General features: G+C 37.6%; 1 protein-coding gene across 13 annotated transcripts in view; it reads left to right on the top strand.

Moving 5' to 3' along the window:
• Window positions 1-20,243, top strand: part of SEMA6D (semaphorin 6D) — a 686,608-nt gene that overhangs the window by 212,669 nt on the left and 453,696 nt on the right. For 5 of the 13 annotated variants that reach the window (XM_074600710.1, XM_074600708.1, XM_074600713.1 and 2 more), the window contains one exon: window positions 10,298-10,467. The exons of 4 other annotated variants lie outside the window; for them this stretch is intronic. The gene's annotated coding sequence lies outside the window, so the exon portion shown is untranslated. Of the gene's footprint in view, window positions 1-10,297; window positions 10,468-20,243 lie in introns of those variants that run through there. 4 more of the 13 variants (XM_074600714.1, XM_074600709.1, XM_074600715.1 and 1 more) reach the window with 2 other exon arrangements.

The following is a 20,243-nucleotide window of genomic DNA, read 5'->3' as shown; positions in this document are numbered from 1 at the left end:
ACTCGTAAGGTAGAATGGTGCTGTGGTATACTCCGCAACAGTCAAATAGTGCTATTTATTTTGTGCGCTGCTTTATGAGGCAGTTGTTCGTTAGTTAGTAAGTCTAAGGACCCACTGTTTTCCCTGAGAGCCTAGAGCGTGCTAAGGAGCAGCAGGTGGTTATGCTCTTTAAGCATCAGCAACAAAATATAATAGCAGAAGTTACTTCAGGTGGAGCCCCAGAAGCTTATTTTTCTGGGTATGAAGCATGCGACATCCAGCTATTTCTGTGTATATCACTTAGGGTGCTTCTGAATCACAGGCTCTTGTGGCTGCTACAATTAAGGGTTATTTTATTATTATGCATGGCAGTAGTAGCGTGCTGTCTTTTGGACAGGGAGATTCCTCTATTGCTTTAGTTTACAACATCTGTCTTACTTGTCTGAACGCTTGTGTTTGCTGATATACAAGAAATACTTGCTCACGGTTTTTCCGTAGTAGGTGCTTTTCCTATTTAGATGTATATAGTTGCTAAAAATTCAACCGGTTTAACTGTTAGAAAGAATCCTTTCCCAAATGTTAATGAAACTGTTTCTTCTTTGATAAGAAGGTAAATTTTGCATGCCTGTGCCGTGAAGATCATTAGGAAGCTGTTGCAGTAAATCAGATTTATTCATACTGAAGCGTAGACTTTTTGCATAGTAACATTTATGGACCTTAACTTAAATTCAGAACTCCCTGATTCTGTGATTGACTTTGTTATATTTCATGCAAGATGGTGGTGACTGTTGCACTGCATGTTATGCCTCCAAACTTTATGGAGTTTGCCCCTCAGATTACTTCATAGGCTAGTGCACTCCTCGTAACCAACAAATTGGTTAGAAAGAGTGATGTTTCTCTGTCAGAAAGCTACAATGTCAAACAATATCAGACCTTTCAAGTGTTGGTTTGCAAACACACACTACAGAGAATGGGGAACACGTAACAAAACAGAACAAGTTGTCAAACTGATACGAATCTTAAGAACTAACGTTCTTGCCTTAAAACGGTACATAAAATCCACAAGATGTACTTTGCCCTGGTTTTGATTGCTACCTACACAGTCTAATTATGAAGGAACCTGTGTTAACACCACAGCATGAGGAGCATCAGAATTGTCATTCATCCTTTTGCACTCAGGTAACAGCTTTGACTTCAGCTTAAGTTAATCCTGCATCCTGTGGTGCAGGAACATGTTTTTGCAGGATACCTCATGGCAATAGAGTTTGGGAGTTTCCTCCTGCCATTTTGCTAGAAACACACATTCCTGGTGATCTTTCTGAATGATTATAAACTATGCAGTCACTATAATGTGATATCACCATCTGAGGTGTCCTGTATGAGATGAAGGTTGGATACTATGAAACATTGCAAGTCAATGTATGGAGTAAGCATACGTATAGCCATAACATATTTAATTAGGTGATCTAAATCCCCAGTTCTCCCATCTAAGTTTTCATAAACGAATCCACACCTTTTCTATAGAGGATCAAAACTCATTCACTTTGTTTTGGTTACACACCTCTCAGTTTAGGAGCAATGAAGCAGATTTTTGCAAAGGTGATGAAAGTTTGAAGGCAGTGAGTTGCTTCTGATTTCACAACAATGTTAAACTGGCGTATCCCCAAAGGACCAATTTCTGATCGTAGCTGCTGTGCGTTTCAACTAGTACACCACCTGGATTTACCCCTGCCTTTCACTGGTGTGCACGAGAACAGCTAGACCCTTTCTGCATTCGATGTAACTCTGTCGTGGTTGTTTGTGCAACTGAAAATGGCTGAATGGCTGAGGGCTCACCATTCATTTTCTGTATCAGGCAATCCCGGATTCTGTGGCATTCTAGTCACGATACGTAACAGAACCCCAAAGACAGATTATGCAGTCACAACGATGAAAATTGATTACTAAGCACTCAATGAGTCATCTGCCTCAGGAAGTAACTACTTCAATCTATTATTGTCGATGTCCTGATGGGTCAACCAGGACGTGAAAAGGAATTTGCATTAAATTGATTTGAGTGTTTTTTCTAGAAATAACATCACTCAATCAAAGGAAACATTCAGACAGAGCTAGGGAGAACTGACTGAATTTGATTTGGGAAGGCAGAGCAGCAAGGGATGAGCAGGCTGATTCAGATAAAAGTATAAATGGGATTTAGAGCACCATAAATCTCACATTACAGAATGAAGAGTTGGAACAATTCTTAACAATTTCTGCAATGCAGATTGGGCTGCACATTTTGGAAATCCTTTATTTGCTTATTGATTTGTGTGTGTACGTATCTATCTGCACAAATCACCCAGTTATGTGAATAGCATGTTTATGCAAATAGTGTGCTTATATATGCACTCACCATAACAAGTTGCCATCAGGTAACATAACAACATGGCCAGCTTCCAGTTATCTTGGATGATTTTGCTGTATTGAGCTCAATATGAAAACAGAGAGTGGAATGTTTCTTTTCAAATATTTTTTTCTTCTCAGAGCTGAAGACTCGGAATGAGCAGCCCACCACTCAATAAAATTCAATAAGCAGTGAATCATACCAGAATGTCACTTCCTTCTCATCAGTCTTAGTCCTAAAGCAATTCATCCTCTCTCTTATGCTTGTAGTATGGTGGGGGTGTGCTGCCATCTTAAATTATAGTGAGTTTCTGCTATCATGTTTTTCCCAGTAGCTTTGTATCTTCTTCCAAGATCATCACTTACATCATTTGAGAGTCCAATTAAAATCACATACTTTAAAGAACTCGCTCCTTACTGTATACGTGGTTTGTGAACTGTTCTCTTATTGATTTTTTTACAGTCAGTCTTTATGTCCACTCCAGTAAGTTTTACCTGAGTAATGATTTTGTGATTTGGCCTAAGAAATTACAGCAAAATATTTAGAAAAAATGATTAGTGGCTTGATTTGCTTTCCACCATGAGGCATTTATTTATAAAGCTGTGATAGCTGAGTGTGGTTATTATTATAACTGTTTCAGAGAGTCAGGCCTCTCAGAAATGTCTCAAGCTGGAACCCCCAAAATTGTGATGTTCACAGTCATCGTCACAGTTGAAACACCCTGGCTTTGATAAATGAGGCTTAACTCTGAAGCAGTGCAAGGGGGAAAAGGGCAGAGAAGAGTGATTGGAAAGGCATATGCTCATCCACTAGTGAAACTGTACAAATAGCAGGCTGTGCAAGCCCCGGCTCGGCATGCTGGATACAGGATGAGCAAAATCTCTCAAAGAATAGAGGGAGGACCACAATCACAATTCCCTCTGGCTGATCTATAAGTGTTATCTCCTACTTTAGTGGACTTAGCCTTACCCTGCCTGTTTCAGACAGGCACAAAGAAAGAAGAGAAACTGCCCGGTAAGGGAGGGAATTCGGGAGCTGCCCGTTACTTCAGGCCAACAGCTCAAAAGACCAAGCTATGTCACAGTTCTCATTCGATAACTGAAGAGCACATAAAAGGGTTTGTTGTGTAAATGGTGGTAGCATCCGTATGTGTTACATAATTAAATATCAAGATTTTCCTGTCTGAGTCATGAGGTACATATATACTGAATATATAGAAATGTGCATTTTATTGAACAAAACCTCTATTACTTTAGCAGTCAGGAGCCTAGGAGGTAGCAGAAAGTGATTGTATATTGTCAGATAAACCCTTCAACCATCACATTCACTATTTTTCTAATAAAAACCAAAACATACCAATTGGAAAATTTGATGCCTTGATGGCCTATATTGCTATTGATTAAGGAAGGAAAAAGAAAGTGTGAACTTAAATATCTTTTCTTGTGTTCTTGCTTTAGTTCACTCATCATTTGCTCTGGTAATAGAGTAAATACACTACTGCTCCTCTCCCCGTTCCAAATACAGGTGCTTATGTTTCTCCTTCAGGCAGTTAATTGCTTGATATTGATGAAGATGCAACATTAATAGATTCTTTTTATTTTCTCCTGATTTACACATCTGTGAGATTAAGATTGAGTTCCAGGCATGTGCAAACGATGGGGCTGCAGTTATGTGGTTTTGACAACACTGTGAACATATCCAACAAGTAATTAAATATTTAGGGATAAATGGAAAGACATCGTCAAGCTGCTTAAAATGTATGGTGGGCCACTGATTACTGGGTAGTTCTGAGAAGGCTGGCATCGCCACTATTAACTGCCACTGCTGCACGCCTTCGTTTCCCATAAACTACGACACGTCACACGAGCTGAAGTTCCTCTCTCTAATGGGGTATCCAAATAGCCAATTCTGCTGCGTCTATTGAATCTAAATAGTAGCCATCGAGGGAATGATCCTAGAGAAGGCCTTATAATTTCATTTTGTGCTGAGTGGTTTACCAATTTGTAGCTGGAGACAGTGTCTGTCTGGCATTGCGTTACATATGTAGAAAACAGCCTGTGAGCTTAGGAGCACAGTCACTGTATTAACAGTACAATAATCTGTTTTGAAATCTTCACCTGCATGGAGTAAATTTGGAAAAACATAGTAAAAGGAAATAGTAATGATTCTTTCCTACACTGGGGAGTCCAAAAGTGCATCTGCATTAGTGTTTCAGTTTGGCTCAGAAGAGGAATCTACTGATTGTCCCCGGTGAGCATGCTTGGGTTTGCTGTGGAGGATGGCCTGGGGGGAGCTCAGATTTCACTCCACTGAAACTGGACTGCAAAAGCATTGCAGAATTGTACCTAATTCACTCTAACTGCTAATGAGCATTAAATCCATGGAACCAGACTAAACCTAGTCCAAAGTCAATCTCTGACAGTGTTGAATCCTGGGAACAGCTGTTTCGCTCCACAGAAGCACTTCTGCTGGCCTGCAGTACCTGCTAATTTAGAGATATCCTGAGGTTGCACAGAAACTTATGTCCCAGTTCAGCACAACAATTAAACACATGTCTAATGTTAACATTTTTGACGTACAGTGGTTGCTGGTTTAGGTTCCTGGCAAGAATCAGAATGTACAGAAGCCAAAAAAGAAAAACGCTTGAATTTTAACAGAGAATGACAAGGACTCAAGGCAGACGGTAATCTAAGGCTGAGCACAAGCTCCAAGATGGAACATAGGCATCGATCAGTTCCTATAAATAACGCAGATGAGAGGTCTGAAGTACCTTGAACATAATAAGTAAAACTTTTAAATTATATCCCTGATCTCCAAAAAAAAGAAAAAGAGAAAAAGGTCGATGAAGCTTCTTAATCCAAGAGGTAACATGATCAAAATGAAATTTCACGACAGCTAAATCAGGCCCCAACGTTACAGGTAGCCTGAGTCTGACAGACTGAAATGAAAGTAGGTCAAGCAGGAGGGCTGCGGTACAGGGAAGGGAGAGTCCTCGCAGAGGTTTGGACCTGGAGTTTTGATTTTCCTGCAGGTATTTCCTGAGTTTAAAAATGTTGTTAATCCAGGTTTACTTTGGTTTGTGGGAGAATTTACAGCTACTCAAATGCCCCTGTAAAAGCATTGTTTTGCCACCTTTACCCAAGAGTGCTAATAGACAACAGGATCCTGTAAGAACTACGTGAGAGAGTAAGGAGATGGTGAAGGGCAGGCAGGCTCTGATACCCTGTGTGGCTGCAGTGATGGAAAATGAGATAACTTCTCAAAGTCAAGGAAGTTCACCTCTACCAGTGTAGTCTGCGTGAGAAGCAATTCCAAACTGCCTTACAGTCTGAAGTGCATGCTGTAAAGATCAGTTACCATCTGAAAATCACAGTCTGCTCTTGAGTAAGACCGAAGTCCTGGAACAAGACAAAGGCAGTTAATAGCCTGTCTTTGCCCAAAACCGCTGTACTGCACATACAGGTACAACAGAATAGAGGCCTTACAGTATTTTGTTTTAAATCAGACTTTTGTAACTCATTTACTCTGCAGCTCCTCTAAAATTCTGTCCAGCCTGTACTTGTGGGAGCATAACGTAAATCATGCACCCTTCCTTGCCTGCACACTGTTATTGTGTCAGACATGCCAATTAATGCGATAGACTTTCTTAATGAAGAGAGCATGAAATTTGCAGAGTGACAAATCTATCATGCAAGAATTGGTACTTCAAAATTATGCTCACTTGTATTTACAAGAATAGACTTGCCCATGTGTAAGTGAAGACTGCTAGCTGAAAATTGGACTGATAAATCATAAGAATTAATATTTTTATTACTATTGTTTTTAAAATAAGTAACTGGCTGCCTTCAAAGAAGGCAATTCTTCATTAAAATCGAGCACTAAGTGTTTTTATAGCATATTCTTTGTGGAAAACATTCTTCTCCAGTTATCTAAACTGAGCCACAACTGAAGCCATCCAGAAGAGCCTCATGCAGCATCTCTGCAGTGATCCTGTCCCATTGAAGGGTCATAACTCTATTAGCAGATTTATTAGCATCAGAGTTAAAGAAATTGAAGAAAAGAAAAAATTTGTCATTACCAAAAGTGTTAGCACTGAACATCCACAAATTGTGGCACTCAATATTGATATGAAGAGCTTGGTAAAGTTTGAAGACTAAATTATTCAAAACAAATGAATTTATTGTTCCCTGACATAAGCAATGTAATTAGAAGAGCATAACCGTAACTTTGTAATGGCTACAGTATGAGCTGGGATAGGAACACTGATGAATTTTAAATTATGTCATTTGAAGCCAGCAAACGGGAGTATTACGTTAAATGATTTCTGAAATAAAACATAATTTAAATTCTGTCATTAAGTGTGCACAGGTGCTGACCAGTCAAGTTAATAAAATCATCAGCTACCTGATGCCAATAAATGAATTGCATTTGTAAGCAGAAAAAAAAAATGGGCTAGAGATATAAATTAGGATGAGACAAACTGTCCTGAATTTGCTTGTCCTCTTGCTTGTGTAAGTACGGCCAGCCTTTGTGTAGGCTGGTACCAGGGCCGCGTTGTACCAGGACCTGCGGTACAATAGAGATGTCCATAGACTGAAAATACAGCAGTGAACTAATTTTTTTTTTTTTTATTTTCTTGTTAAGAAAAGCTCAGGAAACCATATCTAATGTACATTTATGGCTAGCCTGAAATGTAAATGCTTAAAGTCATCTTAAAGAGAAAGTAAAAATTCCTCTTCAGTTCACACTCTTTAACTGGCAGGATTTCTATCCTCGTAGACAAATGTAAATCAATTCCCTTTTTCCAGATTGTATCTCATCTTATAGCATCTAGATTTCCCAAAGGCGGGCAGCAGCTTCCCATAGAGAAAAAATAGTTCAAGTGGTACTATTTCAGCATTTCCTGACGAGGCAAAGCTGTCCAATTTTTTTTTAACCATCACAAACGAAAAAAGACCAGATTATTTCCATGTACTTATTTATGTTGTCTGACTTGCTTTGAGAGCATCCCTGATGGGTTCCCCGCAATTAGCCAAGATTCAATTTTTACTGATTCTCTTGTACTATCATTTTAATGGATTTTTAAAATTGTTTTCATTTGGAAGGAGTCTTTTAAGTATTAATCAATATAAATTCATCAAATTTAATGCAGCTATATTTATTTACAGTGTCCCACCGTACCTCTGGCAAAGAGGTTATTTTGGAGTGAATGAGTGAAGTATCAGTGATAGTTGCAGAAATGACAGGGCTGTGAAGTGTTTTATTGTTTTAGGGCTGTGAAGTGTTTTATTGTTTTGCATAGCTTTTTTATCAGAGAAAGGTGTCTGGAAAGAATTCAGGTCCAAACCAAATATAGGCAATATTGTCAATTGCCGATAGGCAAAATAAGGAAAGAGCAGCTGGATAACAGAAGACCTAATACCACAACTGCTAATAATTGGTTTGTCAGTGCAACTAAAAACTGTTTTTAGATTGGTTGAATGTTGATGGGAAGACACGATAGGCAATGAAACATACTGTCCACAGGATTCTGACTCCCAAACCCTGATGGTTTTCATCTGTACAGGCTAAACTCTACTGAGAAGCCGTTGACTGTACATATTACATTCTTCAGGATACTGATGCCTATTAAAGGAGGTTGTAAAGTGTCTGAAAACGAGCTGTAACAAGTCTAAATATTCACTCCTCTACTAACAACACATAAAGTTTCCCTTGCATGGCTAACATGTAAACCTGGCATTTGTAGGAGCCACTGTGGACAGTGCTGCACTGAGCTCATATGTGAGGTAACCAAATATGAATCACCTGCCCTTCCTTTTATTAGGCAATCAGTGTGAATGTTACAGGTTTCAGGTGGGTGTTCAGGTGCAAGGAGTGAACCTCACGTGTGCAGCTGACACAGGAGCGAGCGGGAACTGAAAACCCAGCACCTGCGAGGACCGCCTTTTTCTTGGCAGGAGGATTTAGGAGCCTGAGAACACAAGTGGTGCCTCAGACCAAGTGCTGGTTTATATTGACCTTTTATCAGGCCCCTATCAGCACAAAACAACTGAGGCAAATTATTATGAAATAGTTTACTCCTTAGCCCAATTCCAGTGATTTTCTTATCGGTTAATATAAGGCTCTTTTCCAGAGAGATTGAAGTTGTCTGGGCTTTTTTGCTGTTATGTACTTAGTCAATCTCATATCATGTTTTTGGGTTTGTTTGGTTTGGGTTTTTTTCTTCCTTAATGCCGAATTACAAGGTTCAATATTATCTTGTGCGTTCCAGAGGCTAAACATGCATTGTATCAAGTACATTATTTTATCCTTTTTATAGATAGTGTCTTTCAATTTTCTGTTTCAGTAGCTCACTGTTTTATAAATTTTTCAGTTCTCTTTCTGCAGGAGGAGGAAGTCTGAAGTTGTAGGCAAGCTGTTTTTGAAGTGATCTTCCTTAAAGTATGGGGAGGATTATCCAAAACCTCATCATTATTTTACAGAATTGTATTTTTTTAATGACTGACCTGAAGCTGAAAACGTGTAACAATTGCCAAGTTACATTTAAGGAGACAGTTTAATCTATTAGGGAGGCCATTCCAAATTCAACGGGTCACAATAAATTTACTATTTATCGTTTCACAGAAAAACTATGAAAAACTTACTGGAAGTACAGAATAGGTCTTCAAGGTCACTTTGTACTTGAGCAAGGAGGATAAAAAATGATAGCTAAATTATATGTCTTATAAGAGGCAATATAGTAGTGCTTGGTACTGGCTCAATTTTAGCAGATGTTTTTCCTATTAAAAACTAGAATATCTGGCTCCAGTAAATAGATGGAAGTATTTAATTTCCTCTTTTCATACAGAATGAAGTCTGTGCATAGGTCTCTAATGCATTAATTGTATTGTTTTAGAACAATGTAGCAACTTTTGGGGAACACAGATATTCTAGTAAATAAACAAATAACACAGGAATAGTAGCATTAATAGTGCCATGATAATAATGGAAGAAAAGGGAATATTCATTTCACCTTTCAGAAGAGTTTGCTTAAATTTTATTCAAACCTTTCTTACATTGTTCTCCCTAACAATTGAGTCTTTTTTTTTTTTTTTTTTTTTTTTTTTTTTTTTTTTTGTGTTAAGCATCCACAGAAATGTCTGCATTTTACAGGTCCCTTCAGCAATATTCTGTTCTGGCAACTATATTTTGAAAATAATGTTTTGCTAACCCAGGGAAGTCAGGGAACAGAAAGTATACCAAAGGGCTTGACTAAGCAAAACTGCCCAGGTGGTAAATACACTCAATCATTTTTTAAGTAAAAGATTGAAGTCTTCCATTGATATTCTATAAAAAGAAAAAAAGACAAAGTTTCTTGAGTGTTACATTTCTGTGAAATATTCATTCAGCTTCAATTATAAATAGATTTAACCTGGGACTTTCAGGGCATACAGAGGTCATTGTCTGTATAGAAGAAAGCTGTAAGAGGTCTGTAACAAAGGAAGAAATGAGATGTTAAATCACTGTTGAGACCCGTGGATACACAAAAAAAGACACTCACATCTAGCAGGAAAAGAAAAAAAGGGATAATAAAGCATAAATGTTTTTTAACACTATAGGAACTTGCTTGAAAACCATCCTAAAATTGCCTTAATGTGGAATGATTGGTATTTTTCTGTGGTTTTATAATTATAATTTAAGGCTTTCTTATATATTGCCTCTCTGCCTTGCAATTTCTTCATGAGCAGGGTTCAAAGGAGGCAAGGCTAGTTAAGGAAAATACATTTTGCCAAGGGAAGAGCCGGTATAGTGTAGCTAAACTTGAGAAGTGTTGATGTTCAGTCACCACCCTCAGAATATTGGGGGAGGTGAAAGGGGAGTTTAAGTCATCGTCCTATGCTACTTATCTTAACCACGGCAGTAGAAATGGTTTATCTGCTATTTATGTGCTTGCAGGGCTACTTCTTGCAATGATTAATGGAGGGCAGCTGATTCCCTTTCCCTTCCAACCACTCGTTAAGCATCTGAGGCAGATGAGAATAAGTTTCGGCAAAGGTATGGCTCGACAAATAACCTAATGACTTTTGGCCCTTCAGCCTTGGAAATATTGTCTACAAGATGATGAGGTAATCTTAAAAATTAAATACTAATATTTAAGAGGTTTTGGTTTTATGAAGCCTGTGGCTGTACAGCCAGTCTGCTTACTCTGATTATGCAGGTTCAGAATTTTCAAGGGTATATTCTGGTTGTATGGTGTTATTCCTCTTTTACTTTTGAACAGGAGTCCTTGTAACGTTCTCTAGATGGCTAATGAAAAGTCATTATTACATAGGAATATCAAGAGTTCAGAAGCTTGCTGTCAACATCTATATGGAGGTAACTGATATTGAGAAAATAACATTGATATTTTTTTTTTCCTGTGCTGTTGCTCTTAATGGGAATTATTTGGATGTTTTTAATGCACAGCTTTAGATTTGCATAAATTTTGAAGGGATTGGTTTGTGCTGGCAAAATGTCACAGCAAAGTTAGTCTAGATGTATAAAATAAAGGAAAGTCCTGCTACGGCTGTACTTCCACTTAATTATCTTAGTATTAATGGAGTACTATTGCAAGTAATGCAAGTTAAGTAATCAAATTAGAAAGCAAACTGGTCTTTCCCGGCTGATTTCTTCAATGCACTTTCATCTCCCAGTTGCTTCATCTCAGGTAGTTGATATCTATATAGAGCTGGGGGGGATGCTTGCCCGTGTGGTGAAAAGGTGCTTTGTTGCAATGGGAAGAGGCAGTAGGAATGTCCCAGCGTAGCTAATCTGTCTCTTAGCAGATTTCTTCATGTAACATATGAGGCTGTCAAATCCCCTGTCGTCCTTTGGGCTAAAGCAGTTAGTAGTTGAGTCTAGACCTATTAAGGTGATGGGGGGTACACGGGATTTCACAGTGCAGTGGTATGAATCCCGAGGGCTGGTATTTTCAAAGATGCCCAGAGAATATGTAAAGCAAAGAAGATGAATAAAGATATCAATATGTTGTCAAGTCAAAGACCCTTAGCTTTTGCATTCATTGAAACTTCACAGAAAATTCTCTTTCTAAAGAAGCTTGTGTTAACACTGTCTAACTTGATAGAGGCACAGCACTCCATAATCTGCAGGCTAGTCTGTGAGAAATAAGTACAATACCAATGCTTTCCCGCCCTCGCCTTGGTTGCTGTATAATCAGTGTGTATTTACGCGGGTTTGTGAGACTGCATTGATCACCTCTAGTAACAAGCTAATTTTGCTAAAGCAAAATTCTGAGATGAACGCTGCAAGTCAGTTGGCTTTACTATTCACAGTATGGCTCTGATGAAAGAAAAATAATTTAAACTTCATCTGCACCCTGATATTTTAGTGCAGCATTTTATTGTAGATGTTATTGACTGAGTTTCCAGTAGCCAGTTAAAAGTGAGAGAAAATATTTTTAGCTCTAGCATGAGTCAATGCAGGGGAAAAAATAGATGAGTGCAAAAACTTGCAAGGGGTTGAGCTATCGGATGTTCCTGAGGTTTTTTCTTTGTTAGCAGAAACAAATATTTTTATCAAGCATCTTAATACCTCTTTAGCAAGTCCTGGCAAAATTGTCTCACTCAAAATTCTTTGTTGGAATAAAGGTAGACTAAAGATTATATGCAGTGGCAATATTCTTTGTATGCAACAGGTAAGAATAGAGTCCAGTTTATGTTGGTGTATTTGTGCATAGAGTGGCTTGGGAAAATAGTTTGTTGTCTTCTCCATTTATTTATTGAATAATTCTTGTAAGTACAGAAATACTTTGATTGAAAATCAATTACTAAATAGCTGAACAGTGTTGACAAAACTTTAAAAATATCTATGGCTCCAAGGTAGTTGTTGCATTACTTTAAAAAGAAATATTTATTATTTTTTTTTCAGGGAAGAGAGATTCCCTTATTAAGGTTTTGATATCTAGTAGGGCTTTGAACCACATTTCAAAATGACATAAGTACTGTATGATTAAAGCCCTCTGTTGTGGTATTTCTGCTGCAAGAAAAGATTGGGATATACAAATGAAATATTGGAAAAGCATTGTAGAAAAAGGGATGCTGGAACTATCTCTGTAATATGGAATTCACAGAATGTGACATATTTCTCCTGAATTATTAGAAAATCTTTGCTGTGAGAGAGGATAATGGCATCTTTCGGATCTCTCTATATTTTTGTCTTTGCTTTTAATCTAGCTTTGATCTTCCAGAGCCTTTTAATGTCCTTTTTTTTTCTTGTAGGTTATGAGATAACCCTGGACTACGGTGGTATCGAGGGTGGGATTCATCTGGGCAAAAGCAGCTGTCCAAAATGAGCTAGTTGTCTCAGGTCCCTTTGTAGTCGATAGGTGCATTAGGGGCATGGTTCACCTCATTTGGAAGTGGACATCTAAAATAGCTCAGACGAATTTATCCTTTAAAAAGTGCAGATATTTCCAAGTTGAGCTGTAAAGAGATCCTGGTACGATTAGCGTAACTGTAGGATGCCTGCATAGGAGATGTCTAACGCCAAGTGAAACAAATCTTACCCTGCTGGCAAGTGATAACTCTCTTATCTTACTCTAGGAAACTCTTTTAAAATGAAATTCAGCCTAATGTGGATGGTCAGAACAAACTTTCTAGGATGTATTGAAGTGCAGGGGTTTATTTCTGGCTTTTTGCTAGAATATGAATTTCACTCGCCCTATCTTTTGGCTGATGGTTGCTACACCTGGAAAAGGTTAATCCATATAGCTTAGGGTTATATTCCCTTTAAGAGCTTATTTTTAAACTTTGCAAAGAAATGAGAAATATGGTGCTATATTTATTTAGCAATGCATTCTCATTATCCGAAACGGATGAGGTACTCTTCTATTTCATTTTGTATTCCGTTCTGCACAGATCCACAATTCTAATCTTCTCAGTGAAAAACTAGATCTCATATGAGAAAGTGATTATTTAATTTGCGCTTTTCCTTCATTGTGCTGCCATCCCCTTTAAAAGGCTAAAGATTTTTAATGGCATAAATTACTTGACGCGTATTGTATAAGAAGAATAGTAAAAATACCAAGTTGCAGTGGGATTTGGAGTTTTCTTTTTCAAGAACTGATTATATACAATCCAAAAGTATGGTTGAACAGTCTTCATTAGAATCGCGCAGCAGTCTGAATTTAGGCAACAGCCTGTGATTCTTAAATATTTTTCATCAATTTAGGACTGTTAGTTGTTTGTAGCTCTTTCCTTTTGGCATCCATCTGTCAGTATCGTTCTCCTTCTGGCTAGCCACAGCAAAGCACCGTTATCATTTCATTATATGCTAGGACAGAGGGGAAAATTGAGTCTTTAGTATTTATTTTTAAGGGATCTTTCCAATCCTTGGTGCTTCTGATAGCCCGTATGTCATATGCCAAGGGCGTATGTGTCTTGAGTGCTATAATGCAAGGATTATGGAAGTAAAGGGAAGGAATTGGAAGTTTTTACATATATGATAATAATATAGATAGACATGAATTGTTCAGAAGGGAAGACAAAGGAAGTTTTGCCTTGTGTATCAAAGAGGAGTTATTTAAAAAAATAAAGAAATTGAGGCAAGGAAATGAAATTATTGGGGGAAAAATGGATGTAATGATTAATTATATAAGGATATTTAGTATACACCGCTCTGATGAGCGGAATGTAGCAAGAGATAGATCCAGAGACTTCTATCAGGTCTCTTAATGTCTTATATTTCTGATGATCAAAAGAATAGTAAGCCAAGGGTGCTGACACTGCTGTTGTGCGGTAATGTGGGTCAGGAGCTGCCCACATGCCTGCTGGAAAGGAATCCACATGGTCCAGTATCTACTTAAAATGTTTCACAGACAGTTTTCATGTTTTCAGGAGTGAAGAAAGCGTTAAAGGGAGGCTCATGGATTGCGTTGTGGCAATTAAAGGTAAACAGGGAAAATGCAAAAGTGAAAGGTGGGGTGTGTGACAAAGTTTATGAAATATTGATGTTACCAATACAGAAGACGACAGAGAGAGATAAGAACAAATTAAAAATACTGGACTTAAAGAAGGGGTACTTAATATCCTTAGGTTACTAACTTAGGTTAGTGAGAGAAAAGACACTCAAGAGAATTGGCAGTGCCTGAGAGACTTTCTAGTGGGGCCACAGACACTGGCTGTCCTTATGTGAAGGTTAGCTAAATCATGGACTCTTCAAGGACTTAAACCTCGAGAAGGAAATGTATAGAAAGTGGAAAGTAGGTCAAATTACTAACAATGACTGTCAATGAGTAGCAGAAGTATGTAGGGAAAAGATGAGAAAGGCTAAGAAAAACCAATCAGCCAGGAGCATAAAATATTAGAAGAAAACACTTTGCCTGCCAATAACCAAGAAATCTGTTATTCCACTGCTTAACAGGGAAGGAGAGATGGTAGCAGACATGGCACAGAAGGCTGAAATCTACTTTTTGCCTTTGTTTTCACCAAAACGTGTTTTAGTCATATGATCAAAATGAATAAGAAAGAAGTCATAGTAGATCCTAGCCTGATTTGTAGGCCTTCTATCTTGTGGATATTTTAAAAATATTTAGGCCCACAGGCATTTTCTCTAGTTTCTCTAATTGTATTTTTAGATTGGATTGTGCTTTTAAGGAGAGATGTGAGGCCAAGAAGAATAAACTTAACTTGCAGGGAAAATTAGGAATTTAGCCTAAGCTTGACAATAGAGAGCTCTGGAGCTCTTCAGATCTTTCAGCATCTTGGGACTCGCCTATCTCTGGCTGCTGTTTGCTGGATTTGTTACAGGGAGGCTTTTAGCAGGTGAGTGCTGCCAATTTACACAAGCAGGCAGGGCGTCCGTTTGTGTTTGTCAATATGGTGTTGCTGTGTAAAAGCTTCTATTCCTTTCAAAAACAAAACCCAGATGCAGCCTCAAAGCTCGCGTGTTTGTTCAGTTCTTCAGAATATTTTCATTAAAAAATTCCCCCCAAGATATTCTGTTATTAAGATTAAATTGCATTTGATTGTCAACAGGTTAAATCCTGAGGGAGAAACACCAATTGAAAAGAACCTTGTTAAAGCACTGTAATGGCTCTATACTGTAGTTTTTGCCGATTTTGCCTACAATAAGTCAAATGACTTCTTTTATTGTTGTACCTAGCAAATGTTTTATGTAAAAAAAAAAAAAAAAAAAAAAAAAAAAAAAAATTGCTGCCTTTGTATTGCTCTTTTAAGTTAATTTGTTTTTATCTCTTAACCCTTTAGAACTCTTGCCCCAGGAAGCATTTCTCACTCACAATTATTTGACGGGCAGAGTGGCAAATGCAGGTGCTTTTCCATTGGAGCAAGACCAAATTACACGTGTATATATTTATTGTCCATCTTTTTTCTACTGATGTAGCTGAAATACAGACAAATAGTGAATAAAAGATGTCTGTAAGAATGCTAGTGAAGACTTCAGAATTAAAATAGCAGTCTTGGCAACTGTCTTTTCCAGAAAACTATTTTGAGAATGAGTTACTGAGTGATAATTAGATATTGAAATGCACCCAGTTTCACATTTCAGTGCTCCTTTCCAATTAGAATGGCATTAGAGTGAAAGTGTAGCTCTATAATTGTATGAAGAATAGATCCAATTTTCTCAATGTCACTGCAATATCACCTTTCAGTAGTAACAGCACTGAATGATTACGCATATCATTTAGTAATAGTATTTTATCCATCTCACAGAGAGATATTTTTTATGTTTTTTTTTTTAAGTGGACATGTGATCAGATTGTAAATGAGCATATAGAGAGGAGGCCATGCTACGCACAAATATGTCAGTGTTAATGTTATTGCGTCCTGGACTGCTGGGGGGAACATGATATCATGTTTCTAACATGCAGCATTTGCAGGCAGAGTACATCGTAACTGGCCTTTTAATGGGCAAAAAGCAATTGCAAAAACCTCTTAACCCACAAGTTAAGGAAAAGATCTTTACAATTTCTTTTTGGTCTGCTACTGCGTGTAACTACAAAATGAACTCTGATATAGGTTCAGGATTAAATACTCCCGTTAGCCTTGCTGGATAGCAGGCATTTTGTATGCGTCCTTCCTTCTTGGTCCTTATCATTCCATCTTGCTGCAGAGCAAAGCAGGCTGCAGAATGGATAATCCCTGTGAGAAGGTAGTGCTATAGAACTCAAATCAATCGTGCCAAATGCTACTAGAAATATTTCTTATAGGTCATGATTGGTAATTTTTCCAGGAATTTGCATTTAAATGGCAGCTGCTAAAAGTAAAATGTATAGAAATAAGTGTATCATGTTTAGGCTTTAAGGTACACCTCTTAGGGCTCTGGGAAAACATGGGGCTCTTCAGTTTAACACTGTAAATATTAGTACAGCAGTGCCTTGCATGGAAACTACGTTATCAGATTAATCAGAGGCACCTGAGCGGATTAAATTTGATACAGTATGTTTATTTGGGGGTATTTCCAAGATTTGGATGGCCAGGGATCTTTTGCTTTAACGGCTGATGCGAAAGCATGTTGAGATTTAACTTGGTGCCTAAGCTTTTAGGTGAGGGTTTTCACATTTGGATGATAGTCATTTCTCTCTCTGGTTCTCCTGCCTTCCTTTTAAATGCATAGATTTACTTGAGGCAGAAGCAGCCTCTAATTACATATGTGCTAGTTCCTGGAATTGCCATGACCCACCTGACTATGTTCTATCTCAACATTAATTCTTATTCTTATATTGGATCTCAAATGTCAGTAAAATAAGTCAGGTGTGAAGGTTGCCCTGGCTGTACCCCAAATTTCTAAAGTAATACTTTGGCTAGTCCTGCTTATGCTTTATTCATTTAAAACTTCCCTAAAATCATATCCTATGTTATCAGTGTAAAACAAATGGACCGTTTCTGGTGGTATTTTGATATCCTAAACCAAATTTAAAATTAAAAAAGAAAAAGAAGGCGGCCATTTTACAGTTTTAAGCAAGGACTTCAAAAAGTGGCTATGGCATGTGTCTAGTAGGTTGTTTTGAAAGGCCTAGGCATGCCTGGTGGGTCTTCTGTTTGTTGTCTTCTAAAGAGTCAAATATGCCTGTAAATGATATCTCGTTATTTACTGCAATTATGAATGCAATAAACTAAGAGGATTCTGAAGGATGTTTTCAGAAAATAATAGTCCTTACTTTTTGAGAAGCTGAAATAATTAAAAGAAGATAATTCTTAGCTCTAGGGTGTAATGATATATCACAAACAACAAAGTTGGTGGGGGGGAAGGGGGGGGAGGGGAATGCTAAATATGTGTTCATGAAATACATTTTTTAAATCCAAGGAATTAAAATAAAAATTGACACTCCATTTTAACTAGAGATGCTGTTGGTTCTTTACACAATAGCAGGTTGAGAGCAAAATATATATTGTCTAACCTGCGTGAATTTTTCACCCTTTCTATTGTTGATCAGTGATTTGCCTGTTCTATCTATCTATTTGGTTTCGTGTATGTGGTTTTGTTTTTTTTTTTTTTTTTATAATTGTGATCATTACAAAGAAAAATGTAATATAAGCTTGGAAATAGCAGCAGGGTTCTGACATCATTAATGCTTTGTTTACTTATCATATTGAGAAATAAAACATTTTCAAATCACAGTGTATTCAAAGACTGCTATAATTTCCAGAAGAAAATATTTTGATGCGTGGAAATCTTCCACCTTGGTATCAGACAGAAACCTGGCATATGATTGTGCCAAATTCATATTAAATCCACAGAGTTACGTACTTCAATTTTTAGTCTTGTAGTCACTGAAAAAAACTATTGGAGACCTCTCAGAGATTCTTTTTTTTTGTGGAAATAAATTCGCAGTTTGTTCCAATCGGGGCAAGCCTGGTACTTCCAGCAGCATTTGCCTCTTTGGAAATGCTGTGTCAGAAGCAAGGACTTCAAAGTGTGTCATTGTATTGCTGCCAGAAGTAATTCTTGTACTTATCATTCTAGACATCCTTGAACTTAGCAACAAAAAGGACAGATGGCCTGTGACGGGGACTGAGTGACTTGAACAAATTGAAACCTCTTAAGACTATCTGTGATTTAGTTTTTCTTTTTATGGTCATATTTTTTGTCATTTGTGATGGAAATGAGGAATGCAAGCTAACTAGAATATACTGATGTATCCTGGGCCACCAGAGTAGCAGAGTTTATAGTACATAAATTGTCCTCCGTGTAACAAGGGATTCTCCCAGATAAAACCTAGGTGTGGGTGTGTTATTGTGCTTTGCGCGCTGCTTTTGTTTGTTTGATAATATGGGCTCGAAAATTCTGTTCACCAGTATTTCCCCCCAGTGGAGCCTGTCCAAAGTGCTTTACCTTAATGTATTCTAAACATCTGCATTCAAATAATTTATTCATAGGCTGAAATCTCTAATTCCAGTTTGAGGTGCAGAAATGTTTACTTGGTCACTTACAGTCTGTTAGTCCGGGACAGTGACAGGCAGGTCACACGACATTGTCCTTTTTCATACAACCTTTTGAACAATGGTTTGTTAGTCATTTTATCAAAGAGCTAGAGGTAGCAGTCTGCGTAGATGTATCGAGAATCAGCTAATGGACAGAAAGTACCTGCTCCGACACATTAATTCCCTTCCCTGTCAGCCTGCATCATTGTAGAGTGTGCATGATGGGAAGCAAGGTCCCATCGCACTATGGCACCTGCTGCTTTTCCATCTGCCGAGCGCAATAGCTTCTTTGATTGCCCATTTTTCAGCCTAATGACTTTATTCCTTTTCTCTTTGTAAAGTTTTTACATTTTTTATTCTTATTTCAATAGTCATGGTTTGTAGTTTTTTTTTTTAATTTCCTCCTCTCCAGTGGGCACTTAGAGTGTTGATAAAAGAATAACTAACAAAATAATATTCCAAACCTGTGCCCAGATTCTGCGTGCCCCAAGTGTTGTGTTTCATAATTTATTCTGATAAAGTTGTCATGGTGATAATGTCTCTTGAGAATAAAAGTGCCATGTGCCTGGCTGATTACAGGAAACAGCTCAGATGGTACATAAACTGGTAAATATTGAACCCATGGGCAATAACGTTCGCCGCATTTTGTCCATTTATTTATTTATTTAACTCAGCTCTGGTCAGCTTGATTATGGGAAGAGTGTGACAATTCATATTTTACTTTCTGTATGCTTAGATTATGAGGATGGGAGACAGGCTTTTGTTGTTTGTTTTTTTTAAATCAAATGAAATAAGTGTTGGCGGAGTTCCCTGAAATAGCCTTTGAATTCTGTCTAAAGCTGTTGATTTGGCTGGATTAGTCAAAGCAGCGGATCATTATTACATATCGAACATCTGTCAAAAATAGAACTTGCAATTAACAGATGTATCGTCTGTAAGTTGTGGCTTCAGATTTTGTGCGAAAGAAGTATCTTTAAGATTCTTGATAAATGCTGATTTTGTTTATTTCAAATAGGCAGAGAAAAGCCATGCTTTTAAATATAACTCTCTTCCATCAAAAAGAAAACAGAATAATGTGTTTTTCATTCCAGACATTGATCGTGTTAAAATCAAAGCATGCTACTGTAGTCCTTAGAGTTCCTCTAGAAAAAATCTTTTGGTGGTGAAGTTTGAAATTACACACTCCAACAGGGAAGTTTTAGATTCTAATATGTTTTTTTGTGCGTTTGTTGTATAGTGTAGTCTTCAGTCTGTATTTAAGAAATGCCAGGTAATAGCATGCAATAGTTATACAATATGCGCTATTAGTTACTAGCAATATTTCAGTTCTTCCTTTATATCTTTTTGCGTAATACTTTTTTTATTTCTGTTAAGAGATTTAGAAAGGCATCAACTACATTTAAGTGTACTGGTTTTGGGGGTGGGGGTCTACCGCACCTGACTTCCACTGGAATTTTTAA

The sequence above is a fragment of the Larus michahellis genome, chromosome 9, assembly GCF_964199755.1.
Source record: "Larus michahellis chromosome 9, bLarMic1.1, whole genome shotgun sequence".
NCBI classification, from domain to species: Eukaryota; Metazoa; Chordata; class Aves; order Charadriiformes; family Laridae; genus Larus; species Larus michahellis.
Note: the sequence above shows the minus strand (reverse complement) of the source record. Positions and strands in the feature narration are given on the sequence as shown.